Raw genomic sequence first — 20,518 nt, forward strand, 5'->3', positions numbered from 1 at the left:
AGCACCGGTAGATAGGCACAATGAATAAAACACACAAACACACACACAGTATTTCGAGCTTTCGCAACCGGCGGCTCCTTCGTCAGGAAGGAGGGAAGGAAAAGGAAAGATGAAAGGATGTGGGTTTTAAGGGAGTTTTAATATAAGATAAAGTAATGGTATGCAGCTTTGAAAATTTTCAAATGCCAATCTTACCATTACATTCACATCAAGAACAATAGGAAGCAATGCAAACTTCTTGTTGGATGAAAGTTATAAAATTTTCACCAAATCCACCAATTTACTATTACACAATGAAGTAATAGAAAGATAAAACAAATTCTTATTTGGTCCTATGCTACTGCACCTTGTTACCTAGTGAGAACATAAATTTAACACTGTACAAGAGAGAAAGTGATGAGAGTAAGGGAACAAGATGACAAAGATAACAAATAATTACTCTCAGGGACATCAAGGCAGAATATGACATGTACTAATGAATAGATCTATACTGGCTATAATTGTACCACCCAACCTCACTACAGAATCAGTGTAGCCAGTGTAACATTACTGTTGACACCGTAGTGCCACTACCTAGGTGGAACTTGTCACCAGGAGACCCTCTGATGAGGCCATACCTACCAGAATCCTCCATAAAAGCCAGCCCAGGATCATTCTGATTCAGTTGTAATTTGATAACAGAGTGAGTGCTAGAGATGTATGTGCCAATTGATCTATTGGTTTGTTTCTCCTTACAGACTTGGTTTATAGGCTTTTGCTATTTAGTCTCTGACACTGAACTTGGGTTGCATTTCTCACTTAAAGATAGATTACACTGTTGTGGGGAGCATTCTGTAACCTATCTCACTCTGTCCAACAAACTGGGACAAGTCTCTGTTAGTGTATACTGCCTTTACATAAGTGGTGACGAGGATGAGACCTGTGACATATGAAAATATGACTGAAAATTTTGTGGTTAGATGAGAGTGAGGGCCTTCAACCATGGAGTAACTACAACTACTAGTCACACAGGCAGTGCAAGCATTAGTGAATGCAGCAGATACATCTTTGGCGGCAGCCATGTTTATGGCTTTTCTACCCTTTAATGAGCAAAGGATGCACTGACAAGGATAATTGCAACACTTCTACAGAATCGGCATTTTTTCATGGACTTCCAAGGAAAACACAGCCTATGGAGAACTCAAAAGGACGGTCTCCCCCAAGCAAGTGTACTGTCAACAATTTTATTTAATGCAGACACTAACGATCAACCACAGCCTCAAGGATGCAAAAGTTTCATATATGCAGATGACCTTGCTCTTGCTGCCCAGGGCAGTCGGTTTGAAGATTTAGAGATAATGCTTACACACAGTCTACAACAGCGTGGTACTTACTATGAAAAGAATCAACTCACACCCAATCCTAAGAAAATGCAAGTGTGTTCATTCCAACTGAAACATAAACAAGCTAACAGGAAACTTGAAATATTCTGGAATGGAGTTGCAATAGAATATTGTATTTGGGTGTCACTCTCGACTGTACACTGACCTACAAGGAACACTGTCTGAAGCTGAAGCAGAAACTGCCTTCTTCAGAAACTGGGAGGATCAAACTGGGGTACACACCCACAAACATTAAGAACTGCAGCTCTTGCTTTATGCTATTCTGCCGGAGAGTATGCTAGCCCACTGTGGTACAATTCAATACATGCAAAGCAGGTTGATGTAGCCTTAAAAGACAGCTGTAGAATTATTACAGGTTGCCTAAGGCCAACCCCCATGGACAAAGTTCAATGTCTCACTGGGATTGCTCCATGTGACATCAGGAGAGAGGTCACTGCTAACATCGATAGGCATAAATCAAATACAGTGACCTCACATCCACTCTTTGGACATCAACCTGCCAAGCCAAGACTGAAGTCCAGGAAGAGTTTCCTAACAACTTTACTGCCCCTAGGTCATCTGGAAGTCCTTGAACAGACTATGGACTGAAGTCGCAAGATCGAGGGACAATCTCCTTAAATGGAACTTCCAACTCCCAAATGCAGTGAATTGCAGACAACCTGGCATCTCTTCAAATGTAACTCAAGCCCAACCAGCTGTAGCATGAAGGACTTAATATCTGCAGCACCCAATGCTATCAAAGTTGCCCAATTCTGGGTGAATACTGAATAGTTTTCTTTGTATGTATTATATATGTGTTCATTTTAGTAGACCTCTGACATGAATAAAGAAAGAATGAGCAAAGTGAACGGTGGGACACTTACCACCAATGATTGTAGTTAAATTTCAGAGCTTGTTCAGTTTATGACACAGAAATACGAATGGCCATGTTCTTGTCACGGCATCCCAAAGAGCATCACCTAATTCAGAAATTAGGGCCACTAATAAATCCAGCATAACTTAAGTTGCCTAGAATAGTTCCGTTATTACAAGGACATTCTTCAACGAAGAATCATGTTCTGCAGCCAGGTTGGAATTTTGGCAATGAAATGGGGCTCTTATTGGTCTTACATAGACTCGGCCATCAATCTACAAGAATTAAGTTGGAATTGCAATTCTGAACTTTTGTGTAAGCAGAACTATGCTTTCTCTCCAATCAGGGATGTTGTAGTGCTCCTTACCGATGACTTGGAAGTAAGAAAACACACATTGAGATAATTGTATCCCATTCTGATGGAACTAATGCAAAATGCTCAAGCTTATGTAAAGGCCTGCAAAGTTCAGAGATAGTTTATGAGGGAAGAAGGTGTTGAGGCAGTCAGCTCTCTGCCACGAGTCATTATGGAGGTCGCACAATGCATGGCAGAGCCCTCCCATTTTCCATGGCCCTAATGACCCCCCTCAACAAACACACTAACAGAAATGGGCCATGTCAGCAACAGTGCTGTTGCTCAGCTGTAAACATTGCTTCCTTCACCATGCTTGAAGTGCATGCACCCATCAGCATCCAGCATACTGCAGGTGTAACAAAAAGGGACACTTGCAAGAGCTGTGTTTTAGTAGTTTTGCTACAAATGCATCCCAGATTGTGGAAGTGAAGCAAGTGTATGATGAATATAGAGAAGTGCAAACTTCTCAGAATGCGGCTGAGTAAATGTACAAAGATGTGTTCATAGGCAAAGAATCAGTGAAGCTATTCCTAGACACTATTGCTTCTGTGTTCTTACTAAACCAGCCTAGTTACCTAAGTTTGGCGTCATCATGCTTCCAGGCAGCAGAGACAAACCTTTTAGGCTATGGACTCCATCATACATTGGTGTTAGGAAAACCTCCTGTTTTGCTCTCTTACAGCCAAGTCACTTCTCAAGTAAATTTTCTTGTGGTAGCTGTTCCCAAAGTGGACAATATTTTGGGGGTGGACTCTTTTCTTGCTTTGGGACTTCCTGCTCATGAAACAGTACATTTCATGCCCCACCCCCCTCCCAAAAGACTCTCTGTAATCTGTCCCAATTTGTCAAGTAATCCAGGGTAAGTCTCCATTACTTTCTTCGTGTGATCACCTAAACAAAACCAACACTGCTCATAACCCTATGGGAACAAATGTTGATCATGTATCTTCTCTGGAGCTCCATCTTCAACCTTGAGTGAACACTGAAATGCTATGTTGGCTCAGGCTTGCGTTTGCATTGCATAGTGTAGCTACTTCATGAAGTGATCTGTCACCCTGACACTTTCCGTAATACCAATTATCTTGAATATCTTCTTATGGTCACCTTTCCATCAATTCGTGATGCAGTGATCCTAATATGTAGTGTCATTAATTGTGCTATGGAACCCTACCTCCATCTGAAGAAGGTCTAGAGCTGTAAGGGAGTTCATATTCTCTAGCAACTAGTTATGGAATCACATAACCACTCTTTAAAGTATTATTCCTTATTTAACATTCCTCATAAACTATTACAACAATGAGTGAACAGATCGCTCAACTGCAACATGCATGAGCCAATCTGGGCAAGATAACTCATCAAATAACAAATACTAGGTAAGAGATTACATAATAGAGCTTCTTTAGTTCTGAGGATAGACCATTGTCATCCGACACCTTCTTCTCTAGAATCCACAACATGACTCCAAAGTGTAACTACTTCTGCACCACAAGTAAAGACACTTGCACATTGTTGCTTCTTGATGATGCACTGTGCTCACATTTTCCCATCATACCACACACAAATTTAAAAATTTCACACACAGTGAACATTATTTCTTATACTACTAATTAAAATAATGTTTCTCCATGAACATCTTTCATCATTAGAGTAGAAAGAAATGAGACATGTTTATGTATAAAAAAACAACATACACCATTACAGCACTGAGGAGTACATCCAAGCCAGTGGAAAAAACTACTGTTGATCTGGTATTGACAAAAACCAGGAAGAGATTTGTTACAAAAACTTGGTGAGTAGTAGCTAACCTATATTTTTATTGGAGTAAAAGAGTGAATATCAAAATGTAGTAGAACTTCTCTAATAATGCATGAAAGCAATTAAATACAACAGTATCTGTAGTGTTATAGAATGTAATGGATATAATGTTTTTTACTGCAGTTTTAGGTACGTGAGATCTAAGAATGCATTTATTTACAAATCTTAGCCCAATACTGCAGATCTAATCTTCAGGATGGAAGCAATTGATATGAAGGCTATGTTTGAAACAGTATTCAACTTAATTGATACATCACAGAAACATCACTGGAAAATACACTATCAAAGATTGAAAGAACAGAACAGACAGATTACTATGCCATTACTGACTTTAGTAATTAGATTAGCTTAGATTCAGTTTTCGTTCCATATAATACTCATTACCCTCATCATTTGTCAGGAGGTTGTCAAAATAGGTGAATACATTACAGTAAACTAGAACTGCTAACATTTACAGAATTAATACACTGCAAGAATGAAATGTAGTTATGCACAATGTTTGAAAAGATAGATTGATACTTACCGTAAAGAAAATGCGTCAAGTTGCAGACAGGCATGACTAAAAGACATTCACATGAAGCTTTCAGCCATAGCCTTTGTCAGTAAAGAGATACGCACGCACGCACGCACGCACGCACACACACACACACACACACACACACACACACACACACACAAAACCTCCAACTCCAGCATCTTGGGCCAGAATGTAATATCACATGGGATGCAAGCAGTAATCTGGAGGGGGTGGGGAAGGGGACAGGGAAGGGGTAGGGGTAGGGGAAGGCGAAAGGGAAGGGATTGTAGTGTAAAGGTGAGGAGAGAGATGAATGCTGTCTGGTGGAGTGTGGAAGGACTAGACCCCAACATGCACAGTGTCAGGAGGTTGTGGGGCAGGGAGGTGAGGAAAAAAGTTGGTGTTCGTGAGTGCACGAGTTGTGCTTGCTCATGTACGTGTGTGTGTGTGTGTGTGTGTGTGTGTGTGTGTGTGTGTTGTGTGTGTGTACATCTCTCTTTACTGACGAATGCTGTGGTCAATAGCTCCATGTGAGTATCTTTTAATCATGCCTGCCTGCAACTTGACATATCTTCTTTACAGTAAGTAGCAATCTATCTTTTGCTACATTGTTGATATTCCTACCTGGAGTTTCCACTGTTTGACATAGTTAAGCACTTTTAATAAATTTATCATTCAGAAAATATCTATTTTTGACAGTTGTGACCAAGTGCTGTCAAAGCTGTAATCTAACAGGCTTTTTACTTAAGCTGGTCTAGCAGTCACTGTTAAGATATTCATTTGTAGAGTAGAAGGAGTGCCTATCAAAAAGTCTTTCAAACTTTGTTTAAAACACGCTTTATCTTGAACCAAGTTTTTAATGGTTACTACCAATTTATTGAAAATGTGTGTTCCTGAATATCAGACCCCTTTTTGGACCAAGATAAGTAATTTAGGTTATTCCTAGTATTGATACTATGTATTGAACTTTTGGTTGGAAAGAGAGATAAATTACCTGCAACAAATTTCATTAAGGAATAAATATACTGAGACATTTCATGTGACAAATTAAATGTTCAAAAGTCCAGTGAAATATACAGTTTTGGACCAGAGCACAAATCATAGATTCAGCCATTCAAACATCATCCTATCAGGGATATGACACAAGTCAAGATATAAATTACCAGGCAGGAGAAATCACTGCAGACAATCTCTATAAAGTACAATAACAGCAAATTATCACTAGTGTTAATCTACTCATACTGGCAGTTGTGGGAATTACTTCTAGACTATTTTGTGTATAACCTCTTCCTCTTACATTACTCAGCTGTTGTTTTTGTTCACTATTTCAATCTATGAATTTAAGCAAAATAATTCAACCACCTTTGGATTATTTTTCCATGGTCATGCAGAATTATTCCTGTTTCATCTATCATTTGTTTTATTGCCATTAGATCCTTAGAAGCTTTATCTCTTGATTTTCCTATACATATCAGATTCGAATGGGAGGCTATTACTCCGGAACATTTATCTTGAGAAGCATCCATCATTCCTCTTGTTTTGGCAATGTTTTCAAATATTATAATAGATAAGTATAATTAAAAACACATTCACAATAACTCAATTAAAAAAAGAATGACATAAAAGAAAAAATGAGAACAAATTGAAAAATTCATATGATGATTAATATGACGTGACAGAGAAATAGAAAAAAAATTACATTTAAACCAATTAATTGAAAAAAATATAATCAAAGCCACTTCTCAAAAATAAGAAATTTGAAGCATCTGACAAGATTCAAACCCATGACTTCCAGCTCATGAAGGCCTTACCTTATCCATCACACAGCCCATCTATAAAATTCTTCTCTTTTAATGCTATTAAGAATCAAGTGAACTTTAAATTATTATTATTATTATTTGCAAATGAGGCCCCACCAGGAAGAATGGCTGCAGTGTGTGATACCTGAGATCTTATCCTACCTCAATGTATAGATGGTTTCAAAAAGTTGATCCTACCACTGGGGACCTCTCCTTGTGAGAAAACTTCCAACCAGAAAAATATATACACTGTTTAATTGCTTATAAGTTTAACTAAAGGCAGTGTCTTATAATGTGAGAGTGTAGCTTAAAGCTCAAGTTACTGAAATCAGTGTAGGTACTTGAAGTGGTCAGCATCAACATCAATACACAGGTAATGTTGCTGAACTGCTGCATGAACTACACACTGCAATATATCCGCATGAACTACACACTGCAATATATCCAGTTGGATATCAGCACAGGAATTTGATGCATTCTCAAATTTCATCCAACATGCATGGTATTTGTCACTAAATGATGTCCTTCAGTGATCTCCATAGGTAAAAGTACAGAGGTATTAAGTCTGGAGAGTGTGGCAAATGCTCTTTAGCCTGTCCATCACATGGGTAGATCTTCATTGAGGTACTTGCTGCCATAATTATGGTAGAGGGATGGAACAACATCTTCTTGGAAGTAAAGCCTTTCATCCCCACACAACAGACAGATACAAAGTAAAATAGATGTCTCAAGCTTCTCTAGGTACACCTCACCAGTAACTGAGGCATCAAAGAAGAATGGTCCAATCAAATGCTGATAAGGTAACCCACACATTCACTCGTGGTAACTTCATGGCTTCATCCACAGTGAGATGTGGATTTGCAGAAACCCAATAGCTGCAACTGTGGCAGTTTACTGTTCTGTCGAGTTTAAATTTTAGCTCATTAGGCCTCTCTCTGTGAACACTTCACTGTTGCATACATTGCCATTAAACCACTCACAGTACTCCATTTTACAATCCAAGTTGTTGTCGTTCATTGTATGTAGAAGTCTTGGGATGTAGCACTTAAACTTCGCAGTATTCAAGATGTGACGAACACCTGAGTGACTCGCCCGGATGTCACAGGTACTGTCCAACTAACTTCCATGGTGAGTTAGCAAGTTGTTGTAACAGAACATGGGAATTCACTGGACTTCTTACTGTCACAGGTCATCCAGATCATTGTTTGTGTACACCTTAAACACAGCCTTCAACTTCAAATTTATCTCAAATGCACATAACTGTTATAGGTGGCAGTGGCTCCATCTGAAAGTCATTTTACCACTGGTGTTAATTTTCTTTTTTTTTTTTTTTTTTTGTACTTAATGTAGTGCTTCAGTGGTCCTAACATTGGCTGATAGTGTGTGTAGTATTACAAAATAACATATATATAATGTGTGCAGTGATTGGGAGTGAGTGAGTGAGAAATGAATGAACAGTGTAGCATTAGCCTTTTGTTATTAGATAACTTATTTGTTAAACAGTATTGTACACTACAGGCAAACCAAATGTGGTAGCGTTGTTTTAAACAGAGTGGCCTTGTATCTAGGAGGATGCAGGCTCCAGTCTTCACCCTGGCATCCTCATTTAGGTTTGACGTGGTTTTGCTAAATTATTTCATGTGAATTCTGGGATGGTTCCAACTATCTGTCCCAACCTTGTCATACTACACTTGCAAGTCTGTACTTGTCTGTATATGTTAATTACTTTATTTCTGTAGTGCTTAAATTTTGATACCAAGACCTGTCTAATATCTTTGTAAAAGAGGTCTCTGGATGAATAAAACTACTACTACTACTACTACTACTACTACTACTACTACTACTAATACTAATACTATACAACTGGACCGAGTGAGGTGGCGCAGTGGTTAGCACACTGGACTCGCATTCGGGAGGACGACGGTTCAATCCCGTCTCCGGCCATCCTGATTTAGGTTTTCCGTGATTTCCCTAAATCGTTTCAGGCAAATGCCAGGATGGTTCCTTTGAAAGGGCACGGCCGATTTCCTTCCCAATCCTTCCCTAACCCGAGCTTGCACTCCGTCTCTAATGACCTCGTTGTCGACGGGATGTTAAACACTAACCGCCACCACCACTATAAAACTGCATTCCTTTCAACAAATGTCAGCCTTGTGCCAGACATGTTTACTCACATAAGTGGGAAAAAAAGTGTAGTGACATCAGCAGTCACCACATTGATCAACAATGAGAGTGTGATCAGTGAGATGTCTTTGTTACTCAGTGAGTTTTTTGTATGTGAACTGTAAACAATGCTTATCTTATGTGTTGTATAAAACAAATGTTTAATAAATCTCTGGTGTTTGATCCTTTCTTCAATCAGTTCTGTGTGGAAGTTATAACACGTCAGTAACTAAATTCCAATAGTGGTGATTCAGTGAAGAGCTTATGACATAAATTTGGAAGGTTCTGCGTTGTCTCCGCAATGACTCCAATGACCCCTGCTGCAAACAACGGCTGCAAGCATGAGCAAACACAATTCAGAACACCAAAAATACAGAAAAATTAAGAAAAGTCAAAACGAGAACAATCAAAGCATCTCAAGCAATCTGAAGAAGCAATGCAAGGTAGTCTCTTGGCCACATAAAATTGCCACCATTCTGGCCAGCTAGGCTTCAATTATGGTTTATGGAAGTCAAAAGCATTTTTGAAGAGCACAAGATGAGAAGCAATGTGGAAACGTTTCATTGCACAGTAGTTCACTAAAACAAAACTCAAATTGTGCAAGCTGAGGGATGTTAAAAACTCAGTGCTACATAACATTATGAGATTGTCTAATTCAGAAGTTTTCAAGGTCACTTGAACTATGTCTTGTAAAGTTACTCTGTGAAGATAAATTAAGGGATAGTTCTCAAACACAGTTATTAACTGATCTTAAGACACTGGCTACCTGAAAATTCTACACATGTTGTGGCTTAAAAGGCTAATGATTACGTAAGGACAGTTTTGACGACACAGAGATGCCTTTATGCATCTTAGCAGATAAAGCTGACACCACCGCAAATAGCATGCACACTGTTTCTTGGGCTGTAGCAAACACCAACATAATGTGCAAACCCAGAATGTGAATGCCGAGACAGGGCAGCACACTGGACCTTGAACACGCATAGCAATGGATTTTTTTTTTTTTTTTTTTTTTTTTTTAAACCTATCTTACAATGCATTGGATTTAAAGAGCCATTGTATAGAGCAACAAATTGAAGTATGTGGTGTTGAGATTACTGTAAATGACTTCACGGCTGTAGTGTTAGCACTGTATAGATCTCCCTCAGGGAATTTGAATGTATTTCTTAAGCACTTAGATTCTTTATTATCCATATTGTACTCAAAGGCCAAAAACTTGATAATTGCTGGTGACTTTAATGTTGATTTCCTAAATGAGAGCAATAGTAAAGGTGATTTAGTACATTTAATGGAGTCTTATAATCTGAAGGCAATAGTAGATTTCCCAACTAGGGTTACTGTTAACAGTAAAATTCTGATAGATAAAATATTTATAGATAAGTCTAAATGCAATGAGATTGCTGTACATCGAATCCTCAGCCTTTCTGATCATGGTGGTCAATTGCTTAGGCTCAATTACATCAGTGTGTGCAACACTTCCGAGCATTCTTGGAAGTCTTTTAGGATAATAAATGAACAGGGCCTTAAAAAAAATCAATGACAGCCTAAAAGAGATAGATTGGAGCCCAGTTTATAGGGAAACAGATGTAAACAAAAAGTACAATTCATTTTTAAATTAATTCATGTCTGTATTTGAGTCCATCTTTCCCAAAAAAAAGTAGTTAGAAATAGTCATATAGGCAATGCCAAGAAGTCTTGGATCACTACAGGGATAATAACATCTTGTAGAACAAAGAGGATGTTGTACAGTTCACTCAGGACTTGTAATGATCCAAAGAAACGACAACACTACAAACTTTACTGTAGCATTCTCAAGAAGGTTATAAACAAATCTAAAAGCATGTGCATAAAAACAGGAATTGAAAGCTCAGAAAATAAAATTAAAACTATATTGAATGTAATAAAGAGGGAGCATAGAAGACAGGCTGTAATGGTTCTATGGAAGAAACATTGTCCCTCCTACAGCAAGCTATTAGCAACAGAATACCACAGTTATCTTTACCTCCAATTGCTGTATGAGAGTCATGAGAGTAATTAGATCATTAAAAAATAAAAACTCCGCTGTTGTGGACAATATTTCTAGTAAAATACTGAAACACTGTTATAAATTTGTGAGTCTTGTCTTATGCAACTTATACAATACATCCCTAGAAGAAGGGATTGTCCCTGACAGACTAAAATTGGCTGTAGTGATTCCTCTCTTTAAAAAAAGGTGATAAAAGCATTGTTACAAACTATCGCCCAATACCCCTATTAACTACCTTCACGAAAATTCTTGAAAAACTCATGCACAGGAGGATTGTAGACCATCTCAACTTCCACAGTATCTTAAGCAAAAATCAGTTTGGTTTTCGTGCCGGTCTTTGTTCTGAACAGGCAATATTCTCTTTCAGCAACCAAGTTTTGGAAGCCATTAACAAAAAAATGTCTCCAGTGGGTATTTTTTGTGATCTTACAAAAGCCTTTGACTGTGTAAACCTACAAATTCTTCTGAAAAAGGCAGAATACTATGGTTTAGGTGGTACTGTTGGCTTGTGGCTACAATCATATCTACAGGATCGGAAGCAGACTGTAATGCTAAATGGCTCTTCTGGAGAACCTGTCTCGTCTGAATGGGGCACGATAACGTGTGGTGTGCCTCAAGGCTCCGTATTGGGCCCAGTGTTTTCCTCATCTTTATTAATGATCTTCCTCTTTGTTCTGAGACAAACAGCAAATTTAGCCTGTTTGCTGATGATACTACAATTGTAATTGATGATTTGATAGATCACGATCTTGAACAAACTAAAAATACTGTTCTTAATGACATCTTAAATTGTTTCTCCTCAAATGGTCTCTCACTCAATGCAGATAAAACTCATTATATGAAGTTCCATACATCACAAAGTAATCTCGATGAAATTAACATAAAATTTAGAGATCAATCAGTACAGAAAGTTGAAGATACAAAATTCCTGGATGCTTACATAGACAGCAAATATAATTGGTCAGTTCACATTCTTCATCTATGTAAAAAACTTAGCTCGGCAACATTTGCATTACGGGTCATTTCTTCAGTGGCTGACGTTGACACCATTAAGGTTGGCTACTTTGGCTACTTCCACTCATTGATGTCATATGCTATCATATTCTGGGGGAACCAACCACTTACAAAAAAAGTTTTCACCATCCAAAAAAAGCAATCAGAATAATGTGTGGGGTCCATCAAAGATACTCTTGCTGGCACTTGTTTCAGAAGATATGTATTTTAACAACTGCCTGACAGTATATTTTTTCCTTGCTGACCTTTGTGTGCAAAAATTATTCTATCTACCAAGACAACACTAAATTCCATGGCTATAACACCAGAAACAAAAACAATCTACATTTTGAAATGAAACGTCTCACTCTGGTACAAAAACGAGTTTACTAATCCAGCTTTAAGCTGTTCAATGATCTACCACTACATATCAAATGTGGTCATTCAGAACTTCCAAAATTTAAACAAGTTCTCAAAGATTGCCTGACAGAGAAATCTTTTTATACCGTGGATGAATATCTGAAAGAAAATGTATACCACCACTAAACTTATTGTATCTAGAAGTTGTTCAATTGATTTTATTGTGCATTTGAGCATTAGCACACTTTTTGTAACAACAAATTGGCTGTACCTGTATTTACTCTTGTAGGCCTAATATCTGATTTAACTTTGTGCTCTTATCTTTAACCTTTATTTGAAACTCCTTTTTCGGTTAAATGGTTGTTATGTTATCTAGCTGACATTGTATCTATTACTGTATTTGTAATATGTCTTGCTTAAACTATGTACAATTTGGCACTCAATTGCCCTTGTATTTATTGTAAGTTTAAATTGAAACCTGTACAATTTGACATGTTCCATATCCTTGTGATTAACTCACTAACTGGATCTATGGAACATGAAATAAATAAATAAATAAAGCCCACACATCAACACAGGACCAGCTGGCAACCAGATTGCATGAGCTAAGTGTACAGTTAGCGAGTCCAAGCACTGACCAGCAGCAGCATCAGGAACATGCTGCAGGTAGCATGGCAAACCTTCACCACACTAATGGAATGACACGGAACTGGAAGAATTCAGTAATTGATGCAGGTATCATTAGCAATTTGGGTGGAAGGCAGAAAAATGTGTGCCACCTTGCCAACGCCCAAACACCACAGACTGGCTCTAGCAGATGCCAGTGACCATCATCAACAAGAAAGTAAGCAGATGTGCAACTAGTTGCACATGCATGAAGGTGTCTGCATAAAATTCTTCACATTGACCACTCACCTATGATCAAGACATCACGGCAGAAGACATGGCTTCTGCATCAGCCACATAACTGCAGACAGCAAACAACTCAGGTTCACACAAGCAGCAGAGGGCAGCTCACTCCAGCTTCTTGTTACTGACAACATAGCAGGAACTACTTTCCCAGTGGGCACTTGGTCAGACTTCAGCGTATTGCCTGGACACAGTTTTAAGGCAGATGATACAGAAAGAGCACAGATATTAACAGCAGCTAATGAGTCATTTACAATGTCCTGGAACTAACATTGTCATCAATGTCCATGAGAACATGCAAACACAACACCGTGCATCATATTAGGACATTGTCAGAGCACCAGTGGCGCCATCTCACACTCAAAAAATTTTTAGCAGCTCCAGACAACATAAATCATCAAATACATAATGGTATAATGGCACCTTCAGGTCAGTGGGCCTTGCTCCTCCATATGGTTCTTCTGCAAAAACCACCTGGTGCTTGTACAGCAACTACAGAGCACTGAATGCAAGGATCTTGCTGAATAAATGCCATAATCTGCATAGAGCACACTTCAATTGCACAATTGAAAATGCCCAGAGAGTTAGCATCATCACCTGCGAGAAAGCTTATTCACAAATTCCAGTCACGCCACTGAAGATGTCAAAAAAAAAAAAAAAAAAAAAACAGCTATTATTACACTCTTCGCCTGTTCAAGTACCGATTCATGCTGTACAGATTAAAAAATGCATCACAAACCAGGAAATGATTCAGCCATCAAGTTCTTAGAGGTCTGATCTTTACATTCAGTTAAACAGATGGCATCTTAATGTTCTCAATCTCACTGGAACAACATAGAAAGCACCTCATACAGCTTGTCTAATGACTGCCAACTGCAAGCATCACTGACGAACATTTTAAAATGAAAATATACATATGTGAGAAGGAAAGTGAAGTGGACACTTGGTCTCTTAGATGTTTTCCATAAACTCAAAAATTATGTAACAAACATTGTGCTTCTTACCCACCAGCATCATATGCTCACTAACACAGAGAATAAATGGAGTGTAATAGAGAACTACAATCTGGGTGGCAATAAAACACTTTTGGTGCTGACTGGAAGGAAAGCCCTACACAGTCTACTCTGATCATGCACCAATAGCAGAATTATTTGCAAGAGTTATGGCTCATTTTATGCACTTGCATGTAGATCTGATAGGGCAACTATTAGTCTCAGACCAACACAAATACATACTGACAGTCATAGATAGATTCTTGCACTGGCCAAGATAGCTTCATGTGTTGGCCAGAGGCCATTTCCATTAAGGTCATTCCAACCATGAGAGTGACCAGAGCCCTTGACCTGGATTTTGAGAGTTGGAGTACCTTAAACCATAATATCCCAATGCAGGAGGCAAGCTGAGTCTCAGTTTTCCCACAACTCCTGCCTCAATGCAGCTGCAGCCACTCAGAACTATCGGCTACCATCCCACAAGTGATGGTACAGTAGAAAGGTCCCACAGAATTATCAAAGCAGCTCTAATGTGCAACAACAGTCAGGAGACTGAGTATACTACAAGTCTGGCTAAGAGACAACAGTGTATGACACACATGCTGCCACTGTACACAGGACCCTACAAGGATCTCCAGAGGGCCATACACACCTTCAAAATAGGGCAAAACAGGAGAAAGAGACAGTGTCTATTGGGTGCCTTAAACTGGCATACATTGAAGAGACAGCCACAGACCAAACCCCCACAGTCTCAGTGTAGATTGCCCCAAACACTGAAAGAGCACATCCCTCTCAACCTCAAACGCCCTCAAACTCTGTAGAACAGGGAAAAGATTTGGCCACTCCACCAACCCTTTGGGAGTAGCAGACACTGTCATTGCCATGACCATTAGGTGCCATACAATGACCATCAGCTGTCACACAGGCTGCCACAATTGTCAACCACTAATTCTCTTCCATGCCTTGTGCTCCAGGTTTCAAAAAGAGGGAGGGGCGACGGCTGCTGGTGTAGTGATCTTGACAGTCAACACATTGATCGTGAACAGTGAGAGTGTAATCAGCATGATGTTTGTGCTACTAAGAGAGTTTCTTGTATATGAATTGTAAACATTGCTTATCTTATAAAGTGTATCTAGCAAGTATTTAATAAATGTCTGGTATTCAGTTTATTCTGCAATCAATTCTGTGTTGAAGTTCTTAGTATCTGTAACTAAATTCCAATAAATGCTTATGTGGTGACATCACACAAGAAATCAAAACAACACTTATGTGGTGACTATCACATAACAAATTGAAACAACACTAATGTGGGAATTATCATGTAGTGAAACAAAACTTATCTGGTGACTACCACATAACAAAACAAAACAATGTCTCTGTGGCAATTGTCAGGATAATAAACTATTAACTACCAAAAATTAGATCTTTCTGTCAATTGATTTGGAACTCACTAACACTTAAACTGAGTATCATTTTCTTGGGCCAATCTGTATATTGAAAAGGATGGATTTGGGGGAGGTGGAGGGGGGGGGGGGGAGGTGGAGGAGAAGGACATAGAAGTTAAATGAAAGTTTAAGATTTTTAAGTCCTCAGAATGTAGTTTCTAGAAATTAACTGTAAGTCAAAATAAAGTTTATTGTGCAACAATGTGTTATTATGCTAATTATGAGAGATGAGTGTATTTAAGGTTATTTTCATAACGATAGTAAATAAGTAAGTAAGTATGATCCAATTTGGACTACTAAGGGACTTATTAGATGGAAATTGCCCGTAAAATCTTGTTGTTACAATCATAAAGTTGTCACACAGTCAATTTTCAACATCCACTAGTCTTAAGTCCTAATTAGCAAAACCAGAAGATTTTGATAAATGTTTGTTATCGTCAGGCAGTACTATAACCAATTGTAAAGTACTTATTCTCATCCCAATTTATTACCTTATTTTACTAATGAGAACTACAAATTTATAACATAAAACAAAACAAAAAACCAGAGGTAGAATCAATAACAAACATGCAAATTGGTTGTTGCTAAAGTATTATCATACATTTTATGTTACACGTGAATACACATGGCAGAGTGTAACACATAGAATTATTATTCGCAATTGAAGACTTTTCATGGTACAAACATTCCACATTCCACATAGCATGTAGATATGTCTATAGCAAGATCATTCATCTAAGTGGAGGAATTCGTAGTGATTCAAAACACTCCAGGGGAGTGATGCAAATCTCTATGTTTTCTTACCAACGAATGATATTGCAATAAAAGTTTTTTATTGGTAAGAAAATAATAACATAAAATGATATGTCTAGTATAAATGTGCAGATATTATGCACTGATTCTTTTATTACGCATGTGGCTAGCCATATTGAGCTAAAACATGCAGCAACAGCATGGTATAGCAGTCATAGCAATTTGACTACGGGAAATATTTGTTTTGACATAGCAATGCATGCGTGCATGCATGTGCGCACATGTGTGATGAACTTTGAGAGTATTATTGATCTTATATGTGGAACCATGAACATGTCAGATTAGTGTGAATTGTTGATGTGTTTCAGGTAGAGAAAAATATTTGCATGTTCAATTGTTAATTAAGTGGAAAGTTAATCCTAAAATGTGGTATAAATAGACAATGTTTTTTTCTGACTTTAAAGGAGTTATTAGTTTTGATGAGGAAGTCTGGAAGATCAATGTGGTAAGTGCACAGTCAAACTGTAATACGAACAAAGTAAAAACCCCATGTGTGAAGAAATGATTAACTCTTGGAATAACTGAGTGCAAATGCAGTCTCCTAGTTGTTCCAATCATAATAATTTTTTTAGTTACTAACCCCCACCTGCAGTAATTGGACAATCAGTGTTTGCCTGACCACATTACTATTTGTGCGTACATCCTGTACTTCTGAGGACACCTATGAACATAAATACTCCATCTCATCAGATGTGCAAAGTCAAGGTGGCTGCCAAAACAAAGGGGACTTAATGGTAATAGGAATGGGCATCACTCTTGTACTGTGGTCTGATATATTTGTCAGAGTAAATAATGTATGATGCAAATTTGAATATAGCATGTGTGCTGTGGAAAAAGCAAGTTGTAAATGTATTATTTTTTGTGAAGATGTGGGAAGCATCAACTCTGGATTAAGATGTGCTGTGTATCTTTTTTGTTCTTTGGAAAATCCAGCATGGAATGTAACAATATTATGAAAAGGAAAGTTGCTACTCACTGTATAGTGGAGACGCTGAGTCGCAGACAGGCACAACAAAAATACTGTCACAATATAAGCTTTCGGCCATTAAGGCCTTTGTCGAAAATAGACGACAGTCACACACACAAACACACATGCAAACGCAACTCATATACATATGACTGCAGCCTCTGGTAGCTGAAGCCACTCTGTGAGCAACAGCAGCAGTGCGTGATGGGAGTGGCAACTGGGCGGAGTTACAGAGGAGGCTGGGGTGGGGAGGGGGAAGGATAGCACAGTAGGGGTGGGGGACAGTGAAGTGCTGCTGGGGAGCACACGAGAAAGGTGTAGAGAGAGGGTAGAGCAGCTATGTGCAGTCGGGAGGTTAGACGAAGAAAAGCGGAGAGATGGGGGAGGGGTGAGGCGTTGAGGATAAGGGGAGAAGTAAAAATACTGGGTGCATTGGTGCAGTGACAGCTGTGTAGTGCTGGAATGGGGACAGGGAACGGGCTGGATGGGTGAGAAAAATGACTGACAAAGGTTGAGGCCAGTAGGGTTACAGGAATGAAGGGTACATGGCAGGGAGAGTTCCCACCTTCGCAATTCAGAAAAGCTGGTGTTGCTGGGAAGGATCTATCTGGCATAGGCTGTGAAGCAGTCATTAAAATGAAGGATGTCGTGTTGGGCAGTGGGCTCAGCAACAGAGTGGTCCTCTTGTTTCTTGGTCAAAGTTTGTTGGTGGCCATTCATGCAGACAGACAGCTTGTTGGTTGTCATGCCTACATAGAATGCAGGACAGTGGTTGCAATTTAGCTTGTAGATTACATGACTGGGTTCACAGGTAGCCTGCCTTTGATGGGATAGGTGATGTTTGCAATTGGACTGGAGCAGGTGGTGGTGGGAGAATGTATAGGACAGGTCTTGCATCTAGGTCTATTACAGATGTATGAGCTATGAGGTAAGGGGATGGGAGCAGGGGTTTTGAAGGGATGGACGAATACATTGTGTAGGTTAGGTGGACAGCATAATACCACTGTGGTAGGGGTGATAAGGATAGTGGGCAGGACATTTCTCATTTCAGGGCACATCAAGAGGTAGTTGAAACCCTGGCAGAGAATGTGATTTAGTTGCTCCATTCTTGGGTGGTACCGAGTTACAAGGGGAATCCTCCACTGTGGCTGGATGGTGAGCCTTTGGGAGGTTGTGGGAGACTGGAAAGATAAGGCAAAGATAAGGCACAGGAGATTTTTTTCTGTACAAGGTTGGGAGGATAATTATGGTTTGTGAAGGCCTCAATGAGACCCTCACTATATTTTGAGATAGACTGCACATCACAGCAGATGCGACAACCATGGGTAGCTAGGCTGTATGAAAGGGACTTCTTGGTATGCAACAGGTGGCAGCTGACGAAGTGGAGGTATCGCATATGGTTAGTAGGTTTGATATGGACAGAGGTACTGGTGCAGCCAAAAGTTTATATTGTGACAGTCCTTTTGTTGTGCCTATCTGCAACTCAGCATCTCTGCTATATGGTGAGTGGGAAGTTTCCTTTTCATAATAATGTTATTTGTTATTTGAAAATTTTAGAGAATGTAATATAATGTGACAGATAAAAAAATTTACTCACCAAGTGGCAGCCTGAAGACATACACACTGGAAGAAGGAGCCACTGGCTCTGAAAGTTTGCATAGGTATAACCCTCTTTTATATGTGTGTGTTCTCCTACCACTACTTGGTGAAATTATTTGTTCTTTGGGTTGTAGACACATCTATCTGCTGTTACATTTACTCTTTGTTTTTATGACTGATAGTTTCTTGTTTACTCAAGTCTCATTTATCCAAGTGTGTATAATAAAACTGTCAAATCAAATGTTGTATTATTTCAAGCAGTTAGTCCACGAACCCACGCGAATTGTAAATGGTTGCAAAAACACACTTGACCTCTTAGCCACAAACAATCCAGAGCTAATAGAGAGCATCATGACTGATACAGGGATTAGTGATCACAAGGTCGTTGTAGCTAGGCTCAATACCATTTCTTCCAAATCCACCAGAAACAAATGCAAAATAATTTTATTTAAAAAAGCAGATAACGTGTCACTAGAAGCCTTCCTAAGAGACAATCTCCAATCCTTCCGAACTGACTATGCAAATGTAGATGAGATGTGGCTCAAATTCAAAGATATAGTAGCAACAGCAATTGAGAGATTCATACCTCATAAATTGGTAAGAGATGGAACTGATCCCCCATGGTACACAAAACAGGTCCGAACACTGTTGCGGAGGCAACGGAAAAAGCATGCGAAGTTCAGAAGAATGCGAAATCCCGAAGATTGGCTAAAATTTACAGACACGCGAAATTTGGCACGGACTTCAATGCGAGATGCCTTTAATAGGTTCCACAATGAAACAATGTCTTGAAATTTGGTAGAAAATCTGAAGAAATTCTGGTCTTATGTAAAGTACACAAGCGGCAAGACGCAGTCAATACCTTCGCTGCGCAGTGCCGATGGTACTGTTACTGACGACTGTGCCGCTAAAGCGGAGTTATTGAACTCAGTTTTCTGAAATTCCTTCACCAGGGAAGATGAATGGAATATTCCAGAATTTGAAACATGAACAGCTGCTAGCATGAGTTTCTTAGAAGTAGATACCTTAGGGGTTGCGAAGCAACTCAAATCACTTGATACGGGCAAGTCTTCAGGTCCAGATTGTATACCAATTAGGTTCCTTTCAGATTATGCTGATACAATTGCTCCCTACTTAGCAATCATATACAACCACTCGCACACCGATAGATCTGTACCTACAGAATGGAAAATTGCACAGGTCGCACCAGTGTTCAAGAATGGTAGTAGGAGTAATTCATCTAACTACAGACCTATATCATTGACGTCGGTTTGCAGTAGGATTTTGGAGTATATACTGTATTCAAACATTATGAATCACCTCAAAGGGAACTATCTATTGATACGTAATCAGCATGGTTTCAGAAAACATCGTTCTTGTGCAACGCAGCTAGCTCTTTATTCGCACGAAATAATGGCCGCTATCGACAGGGGCTCTCAAGTTGACTCCATATTTCTAGATTTCTGGAAAGCTTTTGACACCGTTCCTCACAAGTGACTTCCAATCAAGCTGCAGGCCTATGGGGTATCA

At 39.1% G+C, this 20,518-nt stretch overlaps 1 protein-coding gene across 7 annotated transcripts in view; it reads right to left on the bottom strand.

The window, feature by feature from the left end:
- LOC126267101 (sialic acid synthase) overlaps positions 1–20,518 on the bottom strand; it is a 69,947-nt gene that overhangs the window by 17,638 nt on the left and 31,791 nt on the right. For 4 of the 7 annotated variants that reach the window (XM_049971989.1, XM_049971988.1, XM_049971991.1 and 1 more), the window contains exon 2: positions 13,179–13,356. The exons of the other annotated variants lie outside the window; for them this stretch is intronic. The gene's annotated coding sequence lies outside the window, so the exon portion shown is untranslated. The remainder of the gene's footprint in view (positions 1–13,178; positions 13,357–20,518) is intronic. 7 annotated transcript variants of the gene reach the window in all.

This window comes from Schistocerca gregaria, chromosome 4, assembly GCF_023897955.1.
Source record: "Schistocerca gregaria isolate iqSchGreg1 chromosome 4, iqSchGreg1.2, whole genome shotgun sequence".
NCBI lineage: Eukaryota > Metazoa > Arthropoda > Insecta > Orthoptera > Acrididae > Schistocerca > Schistocerca gregaria.